Source organism: Gouania willdenowi, chromosome 2, assembly GCF_900634775.1.
Source record: "Gouania willdenowi chromosome 2, fGouWil2.1, whole genome shotgun sequence".
Lineage (NCBI taxonomy): Eukaryota > Metazoa > Chordata > Actinopteri > Blenniiformes > Gobiesocidae > Gouania > Gouania willdenowi.
Window position 1 is genome coordinate 10,214,732 of NC_041045.1, and position 21,280 is coordinate 10,236,011.

A 21,280-nucleotide genomic window follows, 5' to 3' on the forward strand; every position below is an offset into this window, starting at 1 on the left:
AAAAAAAAAATCACACTTTAGGCATAGCGTGGGGGGTGTGGCTTGGCTTTGTTCTCTCATTCGCGCTCAGTTTTTACACTTTTGTTACAAACGAACAATGATGCAAAAGAAAATATTCTGGTTTATCTTTTCAATTGCTTTGTTACAAATTAACAAACGATAAAAAAAAAAAAATATATATATATATATATATATATATATATATATATATATATACACACACACTCTTTCCGTTACGTTTTGTGACAAAAGAACAAAAAAACAAAAAAAAAACAAACAATATATTCTGGTTTATTTGTTGCCATTAATTTTGTTACAAACAAACAAACAATAAAAAAGAAAATATTTCAGTTTATTTATGTTCATTACTTTTTGTTTTGAATGACCATAAATGAATGATATATATATATATATATATATATATATATATATAAACAGTGTTTTTTTTTCATTACTTTTGTTACAAATTAACATAAATGATCAAAAATGCATGTATATGCACTGTATGTGTTCGAATAGTATTCTTGCATAATGAAAAGCCAAATGTGAAGTCTAACATGTTATTTTTGTGAAGGAGGGGTGGGCACCTATGAGCACTTTTCTCTTTTAATTACATGTTATGTGTAGTACATAAAATGTGTTTTTTTTTTATGTTGCTCAAATAAATAAATAAACAAGCAAACATACATTCCATTTTGTGCGTACATTGACAATTCTGGTGATTTCAATTCAATAAATATAAGACTTCAAAATGTGATCAAACCACCTAAAAGCAAATGAGGTGCTAAAGAAAAAAAAAAAAAAAAAAAAAAAAAAAAAAAATGAGGCGCTGGATCCTGTCACAGTCTGAGTTTACCTCGTACTGAGATGGATTATGAGCATATATATACTGTACATGCACACGCATGCAACCCTATTCCAATAAACTACTAAAACATGTGTTCGTTCACTATGAAAACAAAAATAATCAAAACTGAAATATTATTTTTTTTTTAGCAAAAATACTGTCTGCTCATAATCAGTATTGGGAGTAACTAGTTATTTGTTTAATATATTTTTGTAATATATTCCTTTTTGAAGTAACTCAGTAGTGTAACTCATTCCAAAAGTGAAACGTGGTAATAACGTATATTACCAGTTACAATTAAAGTAACTGAAGTGACATGCATATTTAATTTAAATGCATATGTGCTTTTTTTCTCACTGTTTTGTAGTAATTCAAATATATTACAAGTTTTGAGTAAATTGCCCAACACTGCTCATAATCGATCTCAGTACGATCCAAATCCGGGAGGTTCCGGATCAAAAATGTGCAGTTTCATTGAATTTGTGCATTTGGAGGTACTGAGATATCTACAACTGAATGAGTTAGGGCCTTGAATTTGACACATTTAAGCGACAAAGTAGTGTTTTTATGTTTCTGAAAAAGCCGTCATTGGTGCTGTTGCGTTTTGATAAGATCAATGTCCGATCTGTATATTTCCAACGTGTTTGTGGTCCAGTCCACGGAGGCTTACAGACTGTTGTGGACGACGAAAAAACCCTGAAAGTGCAGCGGGAAGGTGTTTCACTACTGATAAGGCTCCTTTAATAACAGGCAGAATTGTATTTCGTGACTAATGTTGAGCTCTTAGGAGTAAAGGCTGTAGATCCGACAGTGCACGGAGGATATATGGAGTTAGAGGTTGCACTACTCGGATGTGTTTACTTCCCCCCCTGAGCAGCCGATGAAGCGATGCATCAGGATTCACTGCAGCTCCAAGGTGAGTCACCTCAAAAACAAACACTCGCTATTGATGGACACTTTCTGGAGATTAAACATGAGGACAAACAGATGCAACGCGGGGGCAAAAAGAAACACCGCAACAAACCGCAGATAAGGGTCGAGGGCGATAACGTCCTAGCAAATTATAGCAGCACGGGAAAAACAAAAAAAAAAAGTGTTTACAGTCATAGCAGCAGCAGGAAAGAAACGTCTGGAATCAGGGCTTCAGGGAGGGACAAACCAAGGGCGATGGAACACTCGTCCACATTTTGGGTCACTCCAACTAAAGTAGTCACGTGGTCAGAAATCCTTTAAAATCTTTCTTGGCATCCACGACCATGACAGAGTGGGATGGGTGGTTGGAAATAAATGTGCAGATAATCAAAAGTCATACACGTTGTAATCTGAAGCTTATGTTTTTCACGCACTTTAGTTTGGATACGGCAAACTCGTGGAGGAAACCTTATCTAGACAAAGACAAATCCAAAACGCTTTCCCCTTCAACGGGTAATTATTTGTGCATCCACACAAAAAATGCTGCAGTAAACATACCAGGCCTGTATGTGGCGCTAAAATACACATGAAGCAGAAAAGACAACGAAATTCTTACATTTTCCTCAAATTATTCCAAATTATTCCATATATTTTGGTCTAGAAATCTCGGAAACGTAACGTGAAGATCCTGTCGGGACTGATATTTGTCACTTATTGCTTGGATATTATCGGTGTCTTACATATTTTGTATTTTATGTATACGTAGAAGTGCAAAAATGTTGAAATTACTCATTTTCCGTCATAAAATCTGTGGCCAACTTGTGATGAAAACTGCTCCGTATTTGGCCCCTTGAACTAAAATGAGTTCGACACCCCTGATATACACCCAAAAAATACCGACATAGCTCCAAAGGAGTCGTAAACGATGACACCGTATTCATCCTGATAGATATAGATTGACGGCATAATGTCTAAGACTTCACGTAAAGTGTTCCGGAGTTTTCTAACGTCTAATCCATCTATCTAACCATGGACTGAATGTATAGATCATTAATGCCATATTAAATCTAGTGCTGAGTTCCATTTCATCTCAGCACTTTACTCAGTCTGTGGCGTTAAAACGCAGCGTAAGACCAACGTATAAATCACTGCTGCTGCATCACTTTGTTTTATTTAAAGATGATTGCTTTGCCGACACTGCAACACACTTGGCTCCAGTCTCGACGGGAACTAAATGCTTGTTTCATCCGAGTGTTGTCGCCGCAGAGACATCCATTAAGGTCCCACTAATCACGACGCAGAAGGATAATGCCTTCTTCCAGTCTTACTCGTTTGTTCGCCCCCTCCCTCGCGCTGTCACTTACATGACGACAGCGCTACGTGAGAGCGCTAACTAAATAGCTCGGCTGAGATAGGCGGTCACGTAATTGATCAAGGTTGGCAAACGGCGCGCTGGAGCTAATGAATCAAGACAATGGGTGAGGAGTTTAATTAAGGCAACGAGGAGGGATTCATTAGAGGAGTTCATCTGAGGGAGGTGAACTGGTGCTAAAGTTCTCGACTGGGTCACGTGATAAGGACCTTTATCATTCAGGTCTAATCATTGGGGGTTACTTATGCAGAGGGCCTCTGTTGGACGTCCCCGTGTGGTTTGACTCAGATTAGCTCTGTGGCGACTCGTCCTGCCTGACTGATGAGATGCAGTCCTCATACGTGGGGCGAGGGAGTCTCACGGAGGGGGCGGAGATAACTCCCTTTGAAGCTCTACAATCTCCAGTTTCCCCTGGATTACAGGCCCTGGAACATACTCAGTGGACTCCACTGCAATCTAATGGTTTGGCAATGAACGTCACTTTAAAGAAGAAGTCAGATAGCGGCGGCCAGGCTGTTTACATTTACTTGATTTATAACGTCTATTCTCAAGCCATTAAAGCAAGTGGTAGAGTGTGTGGGCTTCATATTAAACAAGCTCATGTTAGATTAAGACACGAACAAACAGGTGCTCTCTTTGCAATTAAGATCAATAACTTCTGAATGTTTATAGAGAGTCTGACCATTGGCAAGTTTAGTTCAGTCAAAGTCCAACCGAGTCTTACACAGTTTGTGGCATTAAAAAATAAATAAATACTGAAAAAAACTCAAATGTATTACATTTAAAAAAAAAAAAAAATTTACATGGCACTGAAAGAAACAAAAATGAATGAATAAATGTGAAAAAAAAAAAAATGTAACACTGAAAATAATCAAATAAAATATCTAAATAAAATTCTAAAAAGTACTTGACAATAAAAAAAATTATAATAAATACACGAATAAATAAATAACAGGCTATAGTGTTTATTCATGTTTTCCTGCAGCATGATACGTTTCTTTCTTCGTACTGCGCGTCACTAAATATTGCAGCGCTTCCTGGTGGCGAATAAAGTGATGCATTTTAATGGGAATCATCATCTTAACCATAATGTGTTTTAAGGTTTAAAAAGTGAGCAGGATAGATATTAAAACCCCTCCAGAAGTAACTTAACATTCCCTAACCTGTGTTAGTATGTGTTTTAAATGCATTGGATATGAAGCCAGTATAACTGGCCCAGGGCACCGGTGGGAATAAGGGACCAATAAGTACGGCATCGACTCACACTCGGGAATCCAAGGGAAAGAAGTGAGTCTACTTAATATGCAGCCACTTATTAAATCCATATTAAATGCTTGCTTGCTTGATTTTCTCGCTGGTGTTAATGGCTTGAAAAAAGTGCCTATTATTCACTGCCATTGAATTGTATTAAAAGGTTAAAGAAGGGGTTAGCTTGTTGCTGCTACTCGCAGAGATTTATTAGGCAGAAGTGCCTCGTTATTTTCACCTCTTCACTGCGTCGTGTGGAACATTTGAGCCGTGCGTTGTTTTTGTATCAGCCGCCCTCTGACCTGCTGCTGTCACTCACTTATGAAAGCAAATAACGAAGCCATTTTCCAAATAATAGCACATTTTAGTCCTCAAGTGGGTCATCAAACGCAAACTTTTTTCCAGACAGAGTGGGATGATTGGATGCTGCCTCTAGAGAGCGAACAATGGATGTTATAGTCTCTTTATCAGTATTACTATAGGCATATCGAGAACTTGTGAAATGAGAAAGGTTATGCGCTGTTTGGGGGGCACACCATAGACTTTTTGATCTAAAGAGTTGACCCATATGAGTTAAAAATATACAGCACTTGACAGTATCAATGCTCCGAGCGGGGCTTCCCTCTTGAAATACCGACTATGTAAGTTTGTAATGCCTGGAGAACGTTTGACTTTACGGCAGTCACGCGACCAAGTCAAGCTCGGCTATATATAGTTCTCACATGACGTCACAACATACGGGCCGTCCCAGCGCCATTACTGTGGGCAGCTGAAACGAGTTTAGCCTCTGTTTACAGCCAAGAGAGCGCAATATGGTTGTTTTCGTGTTGGGTTATTGGTGCACTAATCGGTGTGATAGTTGAGTTAAATGTGGATTCTTTTGTAAGGGAAGTCGGGAAATCAGATCCGTAACTTCAGGATAAGGATTGGCTCTCAGGGCTGGACTCGCGCCACAGCTACAGTCTATGGGCTGGAGGAGCAGCAGCCACCGCCCACTCTTCTCCTCGCCGTCGCAGACCCGGTGCTGCTTTACCCCTACTCCCTGGCCTCGCCGCCATTGACGGCCCCCTTCGAAGGGGGCCAATGACTGCGGCGAGGCCAGAGAGTAGGGGGAAAGCGCCATTGACGCGGCGAGGAAGGCCCAGCAGTGGGGAGAGGAGGGCGGCGGTGGCGGCTGCTCCTCCAGCCCATAGACTGTAGCCGCGGAGCAAGCTTAGCCCCGCTTCCCACCCCAGCCCGAAGTTCCAGGTCAACTACTGTCTGCATACACAATCAGAAGAAGAAGGAAGGCTGGCCCGACTGACTGACTGTTGATTTTTGCGACAGTGCTTGCGGCCACTAGGGGCGCTTGACATGAAAGTTACCAGTCTTGCGCAAATAACGCGTTAAAGCCCCATGTACAATTATCTGATCTTGTGTGTTTTTTTTTTTTTGTTTTGTTTTGTTTTTACATTGCTTCATTATGATTATGGTGTGATATTTGCCTTTTTAAAGTCTGTTGCTGATTTGTGTTGTTTTGTGTTCTTACTTTATTCAGAGTGCAATAGGATGTGGAAACTGAAGCAATACTCGGGGCAAGATGCAATACATTCTGGAGCTGCAGAGACTAGATGATAGACTCTGAAATGTGAACTATAGCTCTTTCACCTCAGCCTCTCTCTGTGTTGGAGGATGAGTGCACTCAGACTGATGTTTGAGAGAAATGCGTTTTTTGGGGAAGCAGAGGTCTAAGACAACCCAGTCTCACTCCAAAGCGTAGAATGACTGTTTGTCCTCTGTGTAATGCGTAGACATCTTACATGGAGACGTTATGTCATCATTTTTTTTTTTTTTTTTTTTTTTTAAACAGAAATAGGTGAAATATCTTAAATATAATTTATTAAAAAAAATATATATATATATACATACATATTCCAGTGCGTGTCCAATACATTTTTTCTCAGAATAATAAAATAAAAACAATCATTGTTTTTGAGTGAAGGCACATTGAGTTTATAATGCCTGAAGTCACGTTGTTGTTTTTTTACATCATTACAAGTTTTCAAGCAATCTTTAAACTCCAGTTTAGCCTCGAGGTTTAAATTTAAATTCATACAAATAATGATAATAATACATGAATGATTCACGTAATCAGTATGGTTTTAAGCACTTAACATGTGCGTAAATCAACATCAATTTCGATACGTTTTAGGTGACCATAGTAACAGGATAAAGCAGGATAAATGGAACAAATTACAGATCGTGTACATCAGGTCCGGCCAAGTTGGCCCGCTGCCCATATTTGAAATTGTTTTATTTTACATATTTTTTAAAAAATATAAACTAAACATTTCTGCAACACAATACAGTGATTGATAAGGAAAAAAACATGTAAAGCTGATGTGCAATTACACTTTGTTTCTCGAGTTTTAAAGGAAGGCAGTGCAAAATGCAGTGTTTTGATTGTGTATGTTGTCACATTTTGTTTGACATTTAGATGTTTCATTTTATGCCATGAAACACGATAATGAAATACGTTCCTCAATTTAAACGCCTTTATTTTGCAGAGTTTATTTATTGGCATATTTTATTTCATGCACTGCAACATGATTGTTTAGTTTTGTTTTGTTCGACAGTTGTTTCTTCACCAACATAATAGGAATGTGTTTAAAATTTCATTAAATTCATTTTTTTTTAACATTCTAAAGCTTAAAAACCAAATGTAGATTTCTATACTACCAGGGGCACTTATTCCTGATGTTTAAACAATGATGATAATCTACATGGAGGACTGTCTGTATTTAGGGCCAATCAGGGTTGTCCAAAGGTCAGTGAGGCCCCATGTGCCACAGATGTAATGAACAGGTGAATGAGCCCAAATATAATTATCAGACCATGTCCAGCTCTCAGATATAATTGGTGGGATCGACGAGGCGAGCGCAATCAGCATTAAGTGCCTCGGCCATGAATGGATCACTTTTTGTTCCCTGGAAAAAAGTCGATACGCACAGAGAAATCGGCACATTCGCTCGTTTTCAAGCAGAGCTCGTCCACGTCTGTTTGTAATGTCACTAGACTCAGGTTGAACACTTAGTCCTGGTCGTTATAATTGTGCTCATCAAATGAAAACCTTCTCTTCTGACGTTCATGGTGTTCTTTGAGTGTGAATCCTCATTTTATTAATACCAGTACTTTTTTTTATACTTTTTTTTTTTTTTTTTTAAGGACCATCTTTTATTTACAGGTTGATAATGAAGCGTGATTAAAAAATAAAAAAAAAACATTTTCTTCATCTTACTTGTTTTTCCTTGCCAGACGAGGACAAGCAGTCGTTCAACATTATTTTTGTTCTAGTTTTAATTCTCATTAATTCAAAATATTGCCATTTTAATCTCAAAATATTGACTTTAACTTCATAAAATTATGATTTTATGAAGATACAACTTCATTCTCATGAATTTACAACTTTAATCTTTAAATTTTACAACTTTAATCTCATAAAATTACAATTTTATTCTCAAAATATTACAACTCAAATCTTGATAATTTGACTTCAATCTCATAAAATTACAATTTTATTAAGATACAACTTTATTCTCATAGAATTATGACTATTCTCCAAATATTATGAGTAGTCTTGAAATATTAGGACTTTAATCTCATAAAATTATGATTTTATAAAGATACAACTATTCTCATAAATTACAAATTTAAACTCAAAATATTGACTAACTTCATGAAATGATGATTTTATACAACTTCATTCTCATAAATTTACAACTTTAATCTTGAAATTTGACAACTTTAATCTCAAAATTACAATTTTACTCTCAGAAAAAAAACATTTTTATTCTCAAAATATTACAACTGAAATCTTGAAATATGACTATTCTCATAAAATTACAATATTATTAAGACAACTTTATTCTCAAAGAATTATGACTATTCTCAAAATATTATGAGTAATCTTGAAATATTAAGACTTTAATCTCATAGAATTATGATTATATTAAGATACAACTTTATTCTCATAAATTACAAATTTTATCTCAAAATATTGAATTTAACTTTATGAAATTTTGATTTTATTAAGATACAATTTCATTCTCATAAATTTACAACTTTAATCTTGAAATTTTATACTTTAATCTCATAAAATTACAATTTTACTCTAAAAAAAATGACGATTTTATTCTCAAAATATTACAACTCAAAGCTTGAAATATGACTAATCTCGTAAAATTACGATTTTATTAGAATACAACTTAATTCTCATACAATTATGACTATTCACAAAATATTATGAGCAATCTTGAAATATTACGACTTTAATCTCGTAAAATGATGATTTTATTAAGATACGACTTAATTCTCATAAATTTGAAATTTATTCTCAAAATATTGTGACTTTAATCTTGAAATTTTACTTTATTCTCAAAAAGTTACAATTGTATTAAGATATGACTTTTCTCATAAAATCACAATTTTATTCTCAAAATATTGAGACTTTAATCTGAAATATTATCACTTCAATCTCAAAATTACAATTGTATTAAGATACAACTTCATATGACTGACTGCTGGTGACAAGATTCTGTTGTATTGTTCTCAGTGTAATGAGAGTAAAGCTTTCAATTCAATTCAGATATTCTCACAAAATTATTACTATGCTAGAAATATTTTGACTTAAATTTTGAAATATTATTTTATTCACATAAAAACAACAATTTTATTCTGAAAATATTACAACTTTAATCTTGAAGATCCTGTTGGGACTGATATTTATCACTTATTGCTTGGCTATTGTTGGTTTCTTACATATTTTTTTTATTGTTTTTATTTAATGAATGCATAGAAGTGTAAACAAGGGCACAATAATGTTGAAAGTACTGTAAGTGTTGAAGTGCTCCGTATTTGGCCCCTGAACTAAAATGCAATTATGTCAATAGATGTTTGTCTGTCGGATCAGTCTAGGGTTAAAACTTTGCATTTAAGAGTTTCCTTAAAGCTAAAGATGATAGACTGTGTTTTCATCATTTTTGCCTTCCCTCTTGACTCAAACACATTGCTTAATTCAAACATATTTCACTATATTATTCATAAATACCAGTTGGCAGGATGTGAACTATGAGGACTTTGTACAAACCTGAATTCATCTCTACTTAAACCTTCCTCGATTCAAAACAAACTTTTATTTATGAGTCACTTCTCTGCTACAAAGTTCAATGTCCCGGACGTTTAAATGAATATACGACGAAAACATTTCTGTTTTTGCGAGGAAAATATAAAATTAAAGCAATATCTGCCTTGCCAAATCTACTTAGCTCAAAGGAAACGACCTCAGAAGGCTCGAGTGAAATAAATGCATGCACGAGACGGCAGAGTTTTGTTTTACTACTGGCACAACTTCAATAAGATGCAACTGCTTGAATATTTCATCTCTTCAGCCTCTTGTGATTTAAAACTTGTTTACCGTTTGTTACTGCTCCAGGATTAAATCAGTGTTTTCCAGCAAAATATGCATCATAAGACGAGGCGTTTTGATAAACTCCTTTTGGAAAAAGGACGACTTACGTTTAAGCTGCTGCATTTAAACTTAATGTTCAGTGGATTATGTGAGTGAAAGTTGCTAAATTAACATCCATTAGTGATGTGCACATTCAGTTTGGTTTTTGCTTTTCCAGTTAACAGTTTTACATCTGTAGGACTGTATTATAACTTGGAAATATTCCATCAACCTTTACGACCAGATCAATAGCAAACACCAGAGACTACGTCTGTCTTTTTTGTTGATTCTTTATTCAACAACACGCTCTCCAACAGATGCGCCCCTAGCCTATAATGCACCATTATGTACAAAAGGTGTACATAATGGTATGACGCCACTAATCACCGCAATATACAACATACTCCTTCCCACCAAATGAACAGCTACACCCATAATAAAAAACAAAGTCAACCTCAGAGAGGGTTTTTATGGCACCATTGACAAACAACAACAAGTATCTTGTACCCACGTAACTGAATGTACCAAGATAATTCTTAAGAAACTGTAAAAAGTATGTGAACATAAATACTCAGTGTTGAACAATGTCACAATACGTCATAACATATATAACTAAAATATCAGTTCTTTTTTTCTAAGGGAATGAGGTGGACTGCTCAAAACCTGACATAACCCTGGGGATTATTCTGCCCCATGTTTCTGGGTATGTCGACTACAAATTAAGGCATTTGAGAAACTGCTGTTCACAATACTATTCAGCATACCCCTACTGGCATTGTCAGCAACCAATGTTGGTGTAGGGGATGTAGATCGTTTAGTCTCTGGAATTGTTGGCATTGATACTGAAGGAACCGGCTTTACACGAGAAGTTGTATCCGGGTTGCTAGCAGGTTGAGTTGGGCTGACATGATGGAAAGGATCAAAACAAACCACTGGTGGAGTTTCCTCTGGTGCTGTAGCTCCGGCAAGCATTTGGTCCGCATATCTCTTCCAAACAAAGTCCTTGCAGGTCCGGATGGTGTAAGACACCGGACCAGTCTGGGCGTTGACTGTAGCAGGAGTCCATTTTGGACAGCTGGTCTAATTGCGTGCACAAACATATCACCTGTGTGGAAAATCATTTACTTTGCTCTTTGTTTGTGTCTCTCAACCTTGGCTTTTTCATTTTGTAGTACACTTTCTTTGGTGCTGTAGTATAGCAGAAAACTGCTCAGCCGCTGATGAAGGGAGCTCTTTCATACTCCGAACAAATCTCTCTGCTAGCCCGTTAGCAGAGGAGTGATACGAATTTGCTTAGAGGAATTTCTTGAACTCTTGTGAGATAAATTGGGGCCCATTATTGCTCACCAGTTGTTCAGGCAAGCCAAATAGGCTGAACATCTCACCAAGTTTCTCGAGAGTTTTCTCTGTTGTAGCCGATCTCATTAGTGACACTTCTGGGGCCTCTCTTCGAATAGCTGACTAGCTCATGTCACCTCAGCACTGCATGCAGATTGATGGCCATCCCAGTGTAATTTCCTCGAGCCATGAGCGAAGGGAATTTTCCTTTGACCATATACAGTGGTAGCTTAGCCGTTTGGCCATTCACCTGAAATGTACATTGATGAGCCCTTTTGTTGGTATAGTCTTGCCCTTGAGCAAGGCACCAACCCCCAACACTCCTCCCTTCATTGTAAAGCGACTTTGAGTACCCAGAAAAGCACTATATAAAATTGATATATAATAATAATAATAATAATAATAATAATAATAATAATAATAATAATAATAATAATAATAGTCTCCCCAGAATAGCTTTTCAGGATGAGGCTGGATTGTTGCAAGGGTAGGTGTTGCAAAGACTCTTTGTAATTAGTCTCAGACACCAGGGAGACTGCTGAACCTGTGTCAATTTCCATGTGTACCAGCTGTCCATTCAGCAGTGGATTAACCCAGTATCCTCCTGGCTCTCCCTTAACCGACAATACATACACTGCTACCTCATCTGATGAGCTGCTGTCTGTGGCAGTAGCATGACTTTCCTGCACGTTATGTACAAAGTGTTGTTTTAAAACTGTGCATTGGTATTTGGTTGCCATGCTTTGGAATTCTATCAGCTTCCTTACTTTTGCAGGCACGTTCAATGTACCTCCTTTTCCCACATTTCTTGCAATTAATGTCCTTACTCCAGCACTCGGCTGCAAAATGTCCATTTTTGTCACATCTGTTACATTTGCTCTGAGCTCCCTATTCTTCTGTTGAGACCTTGTGGAGTTTTGCACTTTTAATTTAGCTGATGAGATTCCTTGGCAGCTAACTCCATGGACACACTGATTTCGATAGCTTTTTCCAAGCTAAATTACACTCTCTGTTAGCAAACGTTTCTGTGCTGCTTCACTCCTCAGCCCACACACAAGTCTGTCTCTGATGGTGTCATTCAGCACATCATTAAACTCACAATGTTCAGCTAGCTTCTTTAATGCAGCCACAAACACTGTTACCGACTCCCCTTCTTCTTGGTTTTTCTTATGGAAACGAAAACATTCAGCAATTACCAGAGGCTCTGGTGAGAAGTGAGCTGCAAGGGTAGCCACAATGCTCCTGTATCTCTTGTTTATGGGCTTTTCTGGCTGAACAAGGCACCAAAGCAAATGGAAAGTCTTGGGTCCCACTATGCTCAAAAACGTCTGCACAAGCTTATCATTTCCAATGCTGTTTGCATCCACAAAGCAATCAAAACGCTCTGTATAAGAACTCCACCGCTCCATATTCTCCTCATATGGGCCAATAATACAGACCAGCCCAGCCATTTCAGCTTAAACAGCAGGTTATTGTCCGTAGCAACTATTCCTCATTTCATTAACTGTACTCACGAAATGGCTGACGTACTACTCATACAAAATTTTATGTAAAAAATAGAATGTAATGCGTATGAAAAGATTGTGTATGTGAGAAACACCTGGATGTATACTATATGGAGATTCTGCACGGACTGAAATCTATCACAAATTGCTTGGATATTTTTGGTGTGTTACATATTTTATGCATAATTTTTGCGAGGAAGTACAAACTAGGTCACAATAATGTTAAAATCACTCATGTTCTTTCTTATAATCTGCAACCTATTTAAGATCAAACTGGTCCTTTTATTTGCCCCTCAAAAAAAATTAGTTTGACATCTTTGATCGAGATGCGACTATCATTATTACTTCTCTTTTTAAGATTTAAATCCTGTCTTTTAAGCTATTGGAGGGAGTGGCCAAGTTAAAGCAACGTCAGCAAAACTGATTCAGGACCCTTTGGTATTTGAAAACCATGGATTTTTGGTAAATAACAAAATAAAATGGCTTTGATGAGTCCAATGCTTGGACACAGTTTTGTCCCTGACTTCCGCGTAATAATTCAAGCAAGTTTATTTTGTCTTCTTTTTGAATAATATGTTAAGGTTTCATTGCAGCTGTGTCCAAGCATTGGACACATCAATGCAATCAACAGATGCCTCTGGAGAAGACTGACAGTCAAAGCATGTCAGGAGGTCAAAGCAAACTTCCCGAAAAAAATGTCGAAATAATAAAACAAAATGATTTTGCTGTAACTATTACGGAGAAGTCATAGATGCCTCTGAGGAACACTGACAGTTGACAGTCAAAACACGTCAGGAGATCAAACCAAGCTTCCTGAAAAAAATGTCTGAACAAATGAAACCTTAACATATCATTTAAAAAGAAGACAAAATGAACTTGCAGGAATTTGGAGAATGGGTAGATGTTTGTTTACTGTGATGACTTATTTTGTATCTCATTTACCAAATCCATATTTTCTGTCAAAGTTAATTATCTGGACAAAGGCATGAGGATCTACAACAGCTGTCATTGAAGGTGACTTAAACTCTTGCTGGTGTGTGATGGGACATTATCGGTCATCGTTTGCCAATGACGGCTGCCAAGCTGAGACGCGGGAGTCCATTCTCTGGAGAATATTTTTGCACTTTCTGTTCTTCCTCTTCTATATATGACAGACTTACTCATCGCAAAATGTCAGCGGCGTCTCAAGAGGAGGGAGAGAAAAAGAAAGAGGAGATGTTCCTCCTAAAGATTAGTTTGGTTAAGTTCAGCGCGTCTCAAAGGCAGAGCGTTCCGACTCCATGTCTACAGGGAGAGAGAGTTATGAGAGAATAAGCAAGAAAAACAGAGCGAACAGAGAGAAAAGAATGGATTCTGTAGGGAGTGGCAAAATGGACAAAGTGAGCATAAAAACCATTGGTTGCTTGGGAGCTCTGCTATAGGTCATTGTTATGGTGCCGGGATGAAGAGAATGTCAAGCCCACTTGTTGGTTTGCATAGCAGAGCACGTAGTAGCCCTTTCCAATAATTAAGCTGTTAATAAAAAGCCTGAGACGATAAAGAACACACACTAGCACTCGACCTCCGGCTCTCAAACACTCACAATTATGTCCTGAGAGTTGCTGCCCTCGACACATAATGAACTCACACACACACACACACTGAGTCACATGCACAGACACACAAGTCGACATTTAGGCTTCAACAGTGTCGGCTACGGTTCTCTCTGAAACTCAGACCTGATGCTGCTCATCGTCTGCTGCTGCCGTCTGTTGGCCCGAGTGTGTCTGAGATGAATAATGAGGTTACAATGATAACATAGCACACACATATGTGGCGTTGTGTGGAAAAGACAGACCTGTGTTACATAACGCATTCTGCCCTCATTTGGAAGACTACTTATTGATAACCGTTTAATTCTTCACAGTTTTCCTATAACAGGTGTATTGATCAACACCACAGTATCCAAGACCAAGACTGAGACAAGCTAAGACCGAGTCAAAATCAAGACAGAGTCTAGACCGAGACCATCACTGAGTCAAGACCAAGATCGAGTCAAAACTAAGATCGAGTCAAGACCAAGGCCGAGTAAAGTCCAAGACAAGACCAAGATTGAGACAAGCCAAGACCGAGTCAAGACTAAGACCAAGTCACGACCAAGACAAAACCAAGCTTGAGGCAAGTCTAGACCGTACCAAGAACGAGTCAATCCATTTCAAAAACAATGACAAGGTTGTATGCCTCACAAATTTAATGTCATTTATTGTATTATTATTTTTTTTTAATTATGCTGTTTAGGTTGCCGGTTCATAACTGGCTGGGGAATACAGCTGGAAATTAGCCTCCATGGCTAAAGTTGCTCCTTTTATTGTAAAAGGGGATTGTCCACAAACGAATAAACTAATAAACTTAACAAATCAGTTAAATAATGTTCTCTCTTTAGTTTTAATTTCTATTAAATACATTTGACAGAAAAACAAAGTGTCTGCAATTCTTTCAAAGCACAACAAGCAAGCATCTCTTGACTCTTAAGAAATCTGTTTCACTAAATTATTGAAAAAAAAAAAAAAAAAAAAGCCACTGATGAGTCCAGAATTATTGTAAATATCTGAAAACCAGAAGTGTATTTGTCAGGTGAAAGTGTTTAGAGAAAATTTCTGACTACAAACAAGACGGATGCTTGTGGTTTTGGCAGGTGTCAACACATAAGGTAGCCCGACAGATTCCCAAGGAGGAAGAACAATCAGTGAGCCAATGGGAAATGTTTTCATTGGAATTTCAACAATATTTATACAGAAACAATTAACCTGTAAATGACATCAAATACCCAGTCTGAACAAGTTCAGTAACAAAATACAAAAACACCTAAAATTTCAAGTTCACCACCACACCCATACAGACACCACAGAAGTATTATGGACGATACAAACTGTACACTTGATATTAAAAAGCCAAAATTGTCTTCTTATAATTGAGGTTTTTTTTTTCTCCACCACACGGTATTAAAAACATGTTGCAATCAAACATAAACATCATTTTAAAATAATATGAAGAATCCATCCCATTTTTCTCATTCATGCAAATGCTGACCGTGCATGCACACGCGCACACACACACGCACACACACACGTTTACGTCTTTGATGATCTTTAAGTAACTCAGAGATTGCATCACTAATGCTATGGATTCTCACGCCGATGACTTTCATCTCTGCTCGATAGCAGTAAAAGTAGCTGCGTTGGGACTCAGAGACGACATGAATGAACAGCGTGAGTGTTTTATGTGAACATAACTCGTGTCACTGTAGTGTTGTGTTTGTCTAAGTGTGCGTTCTCTCTTACACTGGAATCACACACAGTTGCATGGGTTGTACGTGTGAGTTGGATGTGTTTTTACAGTGACAGAAAAAAAATGAATAAAAAAATTGAAGAACTGGAAATGAAATGAAAAACAAACATTTTTAAATGATAAAGTTGTAAACAGAGTTTAAACTTGTAGTTCCAAGTTATTTCAAGTCTTTTTTTTTCGACTTAAAAGGACAACGTTGAGCAAAACGTAAGGCTTTGAAGTGTTCCCTGCAGGTACAACGGGCTGCGATGAACGTTGTCACTAGATGCAATGCTATTACCCTTTGAAATGCGAAAAATCTAGATAGCACAATAAAAACTGGTGATGGAAATACCTGAATTTAAAAAAAAAAAAAAAAATATCGCTAAAAGTTTTTTACGCTTTTATGAGGTTTTTCAGACATTTTGTATGCTTGGTATTTATCGCAAAAGCTCAACGGAAACAGTTTTTAATTAATTTCAATTACATGTCACGTGACCACTTCTCTGCAAGAAAACATGGTGCGATACGTGTAAACAGAAGCAGATACCAAGATATTTCTTAACATTATACTTAAAATTACACTTTGTCGCAACTTTAGAAATATTCCTTTTATTTTGGAAAAAACTAACAAACACAGCGCCTGACATGCTTTACCTTCACCCTGTTCTCCCATATGATTATTACTGCTGAGAATCATATCCATATCTGTATGATACGAGTTGTGCATCAAAAACAACCAGCTCTGTAACTCACCGGAATTTCCTGTCACTTTCGAGCGGATCAGAACATGTGACGTCAATCCGAGCCACGCCACGTCAAGGTGATCAGATTTTCAGCTGTTCTTGGGTATGCGATTACGGTGGCGTGAAAGAAGCCTGAAATACAGCAGGACAGAGCAAAGTCAGACTTATATGATTAAAATGAAAACAGTGTTCTCAAAGTGTGGCATGCAAATTGTCTTGGAGCAGCAGTCAAGAGCCTCCGTGCATTGCCACCCACAAATTACACATTGACCTCTGTAAGACTACCAAGAAGCTACATTGCTTTGCGCTAGCCAAACGTTGCCATCAAGACTTTGCGACCACATATTTGCGTGAAAGTGGATTTTCAGCTTCGACAAACATGAAAACAAAATACAGAACAAGTGCTTTTCCTGGAGAAAGATTGAAGACTCCGCAAGTTGTGGTCTCTTGTAATGGATTTTCAATATTTGCGAGTGGTGAAATAACCCAAAGTTGGGGTCCAAAATAAAAATGAATTAGTCGCATAAAGGAAAATTGTTTTATATTCCAAGAAAAAGTAACTTTTATGCTATAAATGAAAACAGAGCAGATTTTTTTTATTACATTCACACATGCAGTTATGGGCCAATGAAAACAGTAAAAAAAAATTTTTTTTTTTTTTTTTTTTTTGGATTTCAAGAGCGTGTCATCCAAGAACTAATTCTTATATGTGACTAATCATTAGTGATGTGAACAGTCTATGTTCATATCTCAAAGCTGAGGAAATTACAGGGAGCTGAGGCATATGCAAAGTTGTTTACTGATGGCCAAAACATGTTCGCCGACAACTTTTTCCCAATTTTGTGGGGCTGGAATGTCCACCAGATAGGTCGTATAGCAGATGTTTTTGAATAATCTGATAGAGTGGGTGGAGCTGTATTACTATACCAAATTTAATGTTCCTACGTGATGTAGTTCCTGAGATATTAGAAGCTAAAAATGGAAGAAAAATAAGGATGCATGGAAAAGTTTGGGAACCACTGTTAGAGTGCCTGTTTATGCACTTTAGAACACATTTTATTTCAATTAAAAACAACACTATGTAGCCACAATCGCAATATGCTGAATAAGTTAATTTGTGGCTTTAAGGTTGCGTGTAAATAAATTAAAATTTGCATAACTGATAGAGTGACACGTTTCTGTTTGTGCATCACAATCCACATGCATGGGTTTTCTTCCATACACTGTAATCTGCTATCTGAAGTGGGGGGGATCAGTGGGAGACCAGGTTCTCTAGCTGCTTGATTGCTTCAGCCACATTATCTTTCCATTCTGCATCTTAATGCAAAGCGCTCTGAAATCTTGGTGCCGTTTCACCGCGGGGCACAAAAACAATTTGTTACTCCACGAGCCGACGACGACAACGACGCTAACCGGGATCTCCGACTGCCTTACGTACCTGCTCCTATTTACATCAGCGCGCTAAACGGTTCGTCACCGCGACAGGATGTTTAAAAGCGACGCCCTCGGAGGACATCTGCATGCGGCGCAATTAAAGCAACACCATCTGGATAAGGACAATGATTTGTTTTACTTGGCAGAATAAATAAATAATACACTTAAAACACGAGTCTTGTGACAGAGGTGTGAAGACTACTGATATATCCTATCACTCAAGTAGAAGTACTATTTTTGGTAATAAATATTGCCACGGTTCCTTTGCATACAGTAAACATCGCGTGTACAAACTTAAAAAGAAAGAGACCAAAATGTAGATTTTAGGTGTGGGAAAAGGGACAATTTTAACATCACTGTGCCATAGTTTTCAATATCAGTTTAATTCACTTGATTTTGTTGCCAATTTTTGTGCAATTTAGAGGAATTTTGTGGAATTGTTTGTGGGAAATTGCAAGATTTGTGGAAAAATTATTTGAACAATTTGCAAATAAAAATAACTGCATTTATGAAAAGAAAACATGCAAGCCCCTAAAAAAAATAGTGGTTTCATTAAATTGATGAATTTGAGACGTCTACAACTGGATTATTTGGTCATGTACGCAATTCATGTTTTCTCTGTCATTTGTACTTTTTCCTGTGGGCCACATTGGATGCTCTAAAGGGGCCGGATTTGGCCCCTGGGCCTTGAGTTTGATACAGAGTTTTGTGTCCGTTTTGGCGCGGTGCATTACGTTGTGATGCATTTGATTGTTACTTGGTCACATATTTTGTAGTTTCACAATGTCTGTTGATCATTTTAAAACATAGAATAACAATTCACTCAGTAACGGTTGGGTGTAGGAACTAATTACATTACTTCTTTTAAAATGTATTTAAGTACAAGTAAAATACCTGCTGCAGAAGCAACAAGGCAGAAATAATGAAGATTCAATAACCAATGTTGGCATTATAAGGCTGATGAATCCATACGTGATGCTTTTACTGAATAAAATATTCTTGGTTACAGTTGCTTAAGCAGAGAAAATCAGTGAAAAATACAAATAAATGTTTAAAGGAGTAGCAGAAGCAGTGTTTTAGTGAGCTTGTATCCACTAAAATGAAGCGGCCACGACTTTCCTCCAACAAATGAATATAAAGTTAACATTAAGGGACAGCAGCAGCTTCTCTAAATTATACATGAAACAGAAAACACAGCCCAGCTCGCGTAGCTTGGGACCGTTTTATATTTGATAAAGAAAAAAAAAAAAACAGATCCAATACACTCGTCCCTCCCGGTTTACAGCAGCACTTGGCAACAACATGGAGCTTGGTTTTTTATTACAGTTATGAGCGAGAAGGCGGCTTTCAGGGCTGCAGGGATTTAGCAGCTTGTTCAACGCGTGTTCCAAAACAGCCTTAAAAACTTCCTTCATCCACAGCAAAAAACAACCCAAACTAACAAGTTGTAAACAGAAATTCTTTAGGTTTTATCAAGGCAAAGCACATTTTTATTGCGCATTACTAGTACTCACGTTACTGTAATTGAGTTGCTTTTATGGGTACTTGTACTTCTAAATCAGTAGTTTTACTTGTACTCAAGTACATTTTAAAAGTTGTTACATTTCTACACCCAACTGTTACTGAGCAAATTATTATTATTTTTTGCAGAGCGGAGCACACAGAGGAAATTATTTACTAAACATAATTTTTTTCTTATGAGAATGGACACCATACTTCAACAACAAACTCCATCATTTACCATCTGACTCTGAGGTAATCATCTACAACTTTTTTCTTCGCTGGCTCAACTGGAAGGCGAAGTAGCAAGCTACAACGAGGAAGCTAGCGAGCTACAACTAGCAAGCTAGCTAGCTACAACTAACAAGCTAACTAGCAGAAGAATGGCTCTTTCCACAACAGAATACAGCAGTCTTCTCCGAAAGATTATTGAACTGGAGCCTACAGTGCGAGGAATACAAGTAAACATAGAGGTTGATGGATACTGCGGACATGGTAATGATACGACTGTGCCACTGTTTCAAAACAGCAGAGAGGATAAAGCTAACATGCTACAAGCCGGTGCTAACAAAGTTAGGGCGGATCCTGTTCCCATTGATAAGCCAACAGGTGTGAGTCCTCCCTGGAATACCTTCGGAGCTAAGCCTAAGAGAAAGTCATATCCACTTCTAAGGCTAACTGGCCCAGCAAAGCGCCCTGATACAAGTAATGAAATAGACTGGCCTGCACTCCCTTCTCACACTGCAGCCTAAACTTCAACTCCCTTGTTTGCCCAGGAACAAATGGTGGCATTATAGGGCTGATGAATCCGTGATGTTTTTACTGAATAACACAACCCTTTTATGGGACCATAGTCACCTGGGTTCAGTGATAGATTTAGTTGTATGTCATCTGCGTAGCTCTGTAGAATTTGTCCTAAAGGAAGCATATAAAAGCTAAAGAGAAGATGTCCAAGAACAGAGCCCTGAAGAACCCCACAGGACATTGTTAAACTGTCAAATTCAAAGTTTCCAATGCTTACAAAATAACTTAACTAATCCAAGTAGGACTTAAACCATTGCAGTGCTTTTCCATTTAACTTGCAATCCATGCAACAAAATGTTATGGTCCACAGTGTCAAATTCAGCACTTATCCTATAGAATGAAAACATAATCAGTGTTCAAAACTAAACAAATTATGTATCACTCATTTGGCTAACACTGAATAGTCATGGGAATATTCTCATTGTGCAGCAAAACAGAAACGTCTTATGAAAATAATCAGTAATTACAAATATTGGAGCTTATCCCTATGGGTGAAACGACACATTTCCTCTTGATTCCCTGTGTTGTGCATTTACCGATCTTTATCTTTCATCTCCTTTTAAAACTCCAACATAACTAAATTCCAATTTCATGCTTTCGAGAACAAGACATAATTTCCCTCAAGTCGTCTGCGGCCGCCGGTCCCCCACCGGAGAGGTGTGTTCAACATTAATGCAATTATTACGCACGCATATGCTGCACTTGTTATTTGGCAGTGCAATGCCCTCGGGCTAATAGGGTTGTCTGTTGGCCAGATGCTCATAGAAAAAGGGTCTACCTTTG

The 21,280-nt window shown here is 37.6% G+C and overlaps 1 long non-coding RNA gene across 1 annotated transcript; it reads right to left on the reverse strand.

Annotated features, from left to right (window-relative positions):
* Window positions 1–274: 274 nt before the first annotated feature.
* On the reverse strand, window positions 275–18,699 carry LOC114478899 (uncharacterized). Its single transcript, XR_003675923.1, has 3 exons — window positions 18,546–18,699; window positions 9,679–9,682; window positions 275–286 (listed from the first exon to the last, which is right to left on the reverse strand). It is a non-coding gene; the product is annotated as an uncharacterized LOC114478899 (long non-coding RNA).
* Window positions 18,700–21,280: the final 2,581 nt, after the last annotated feature.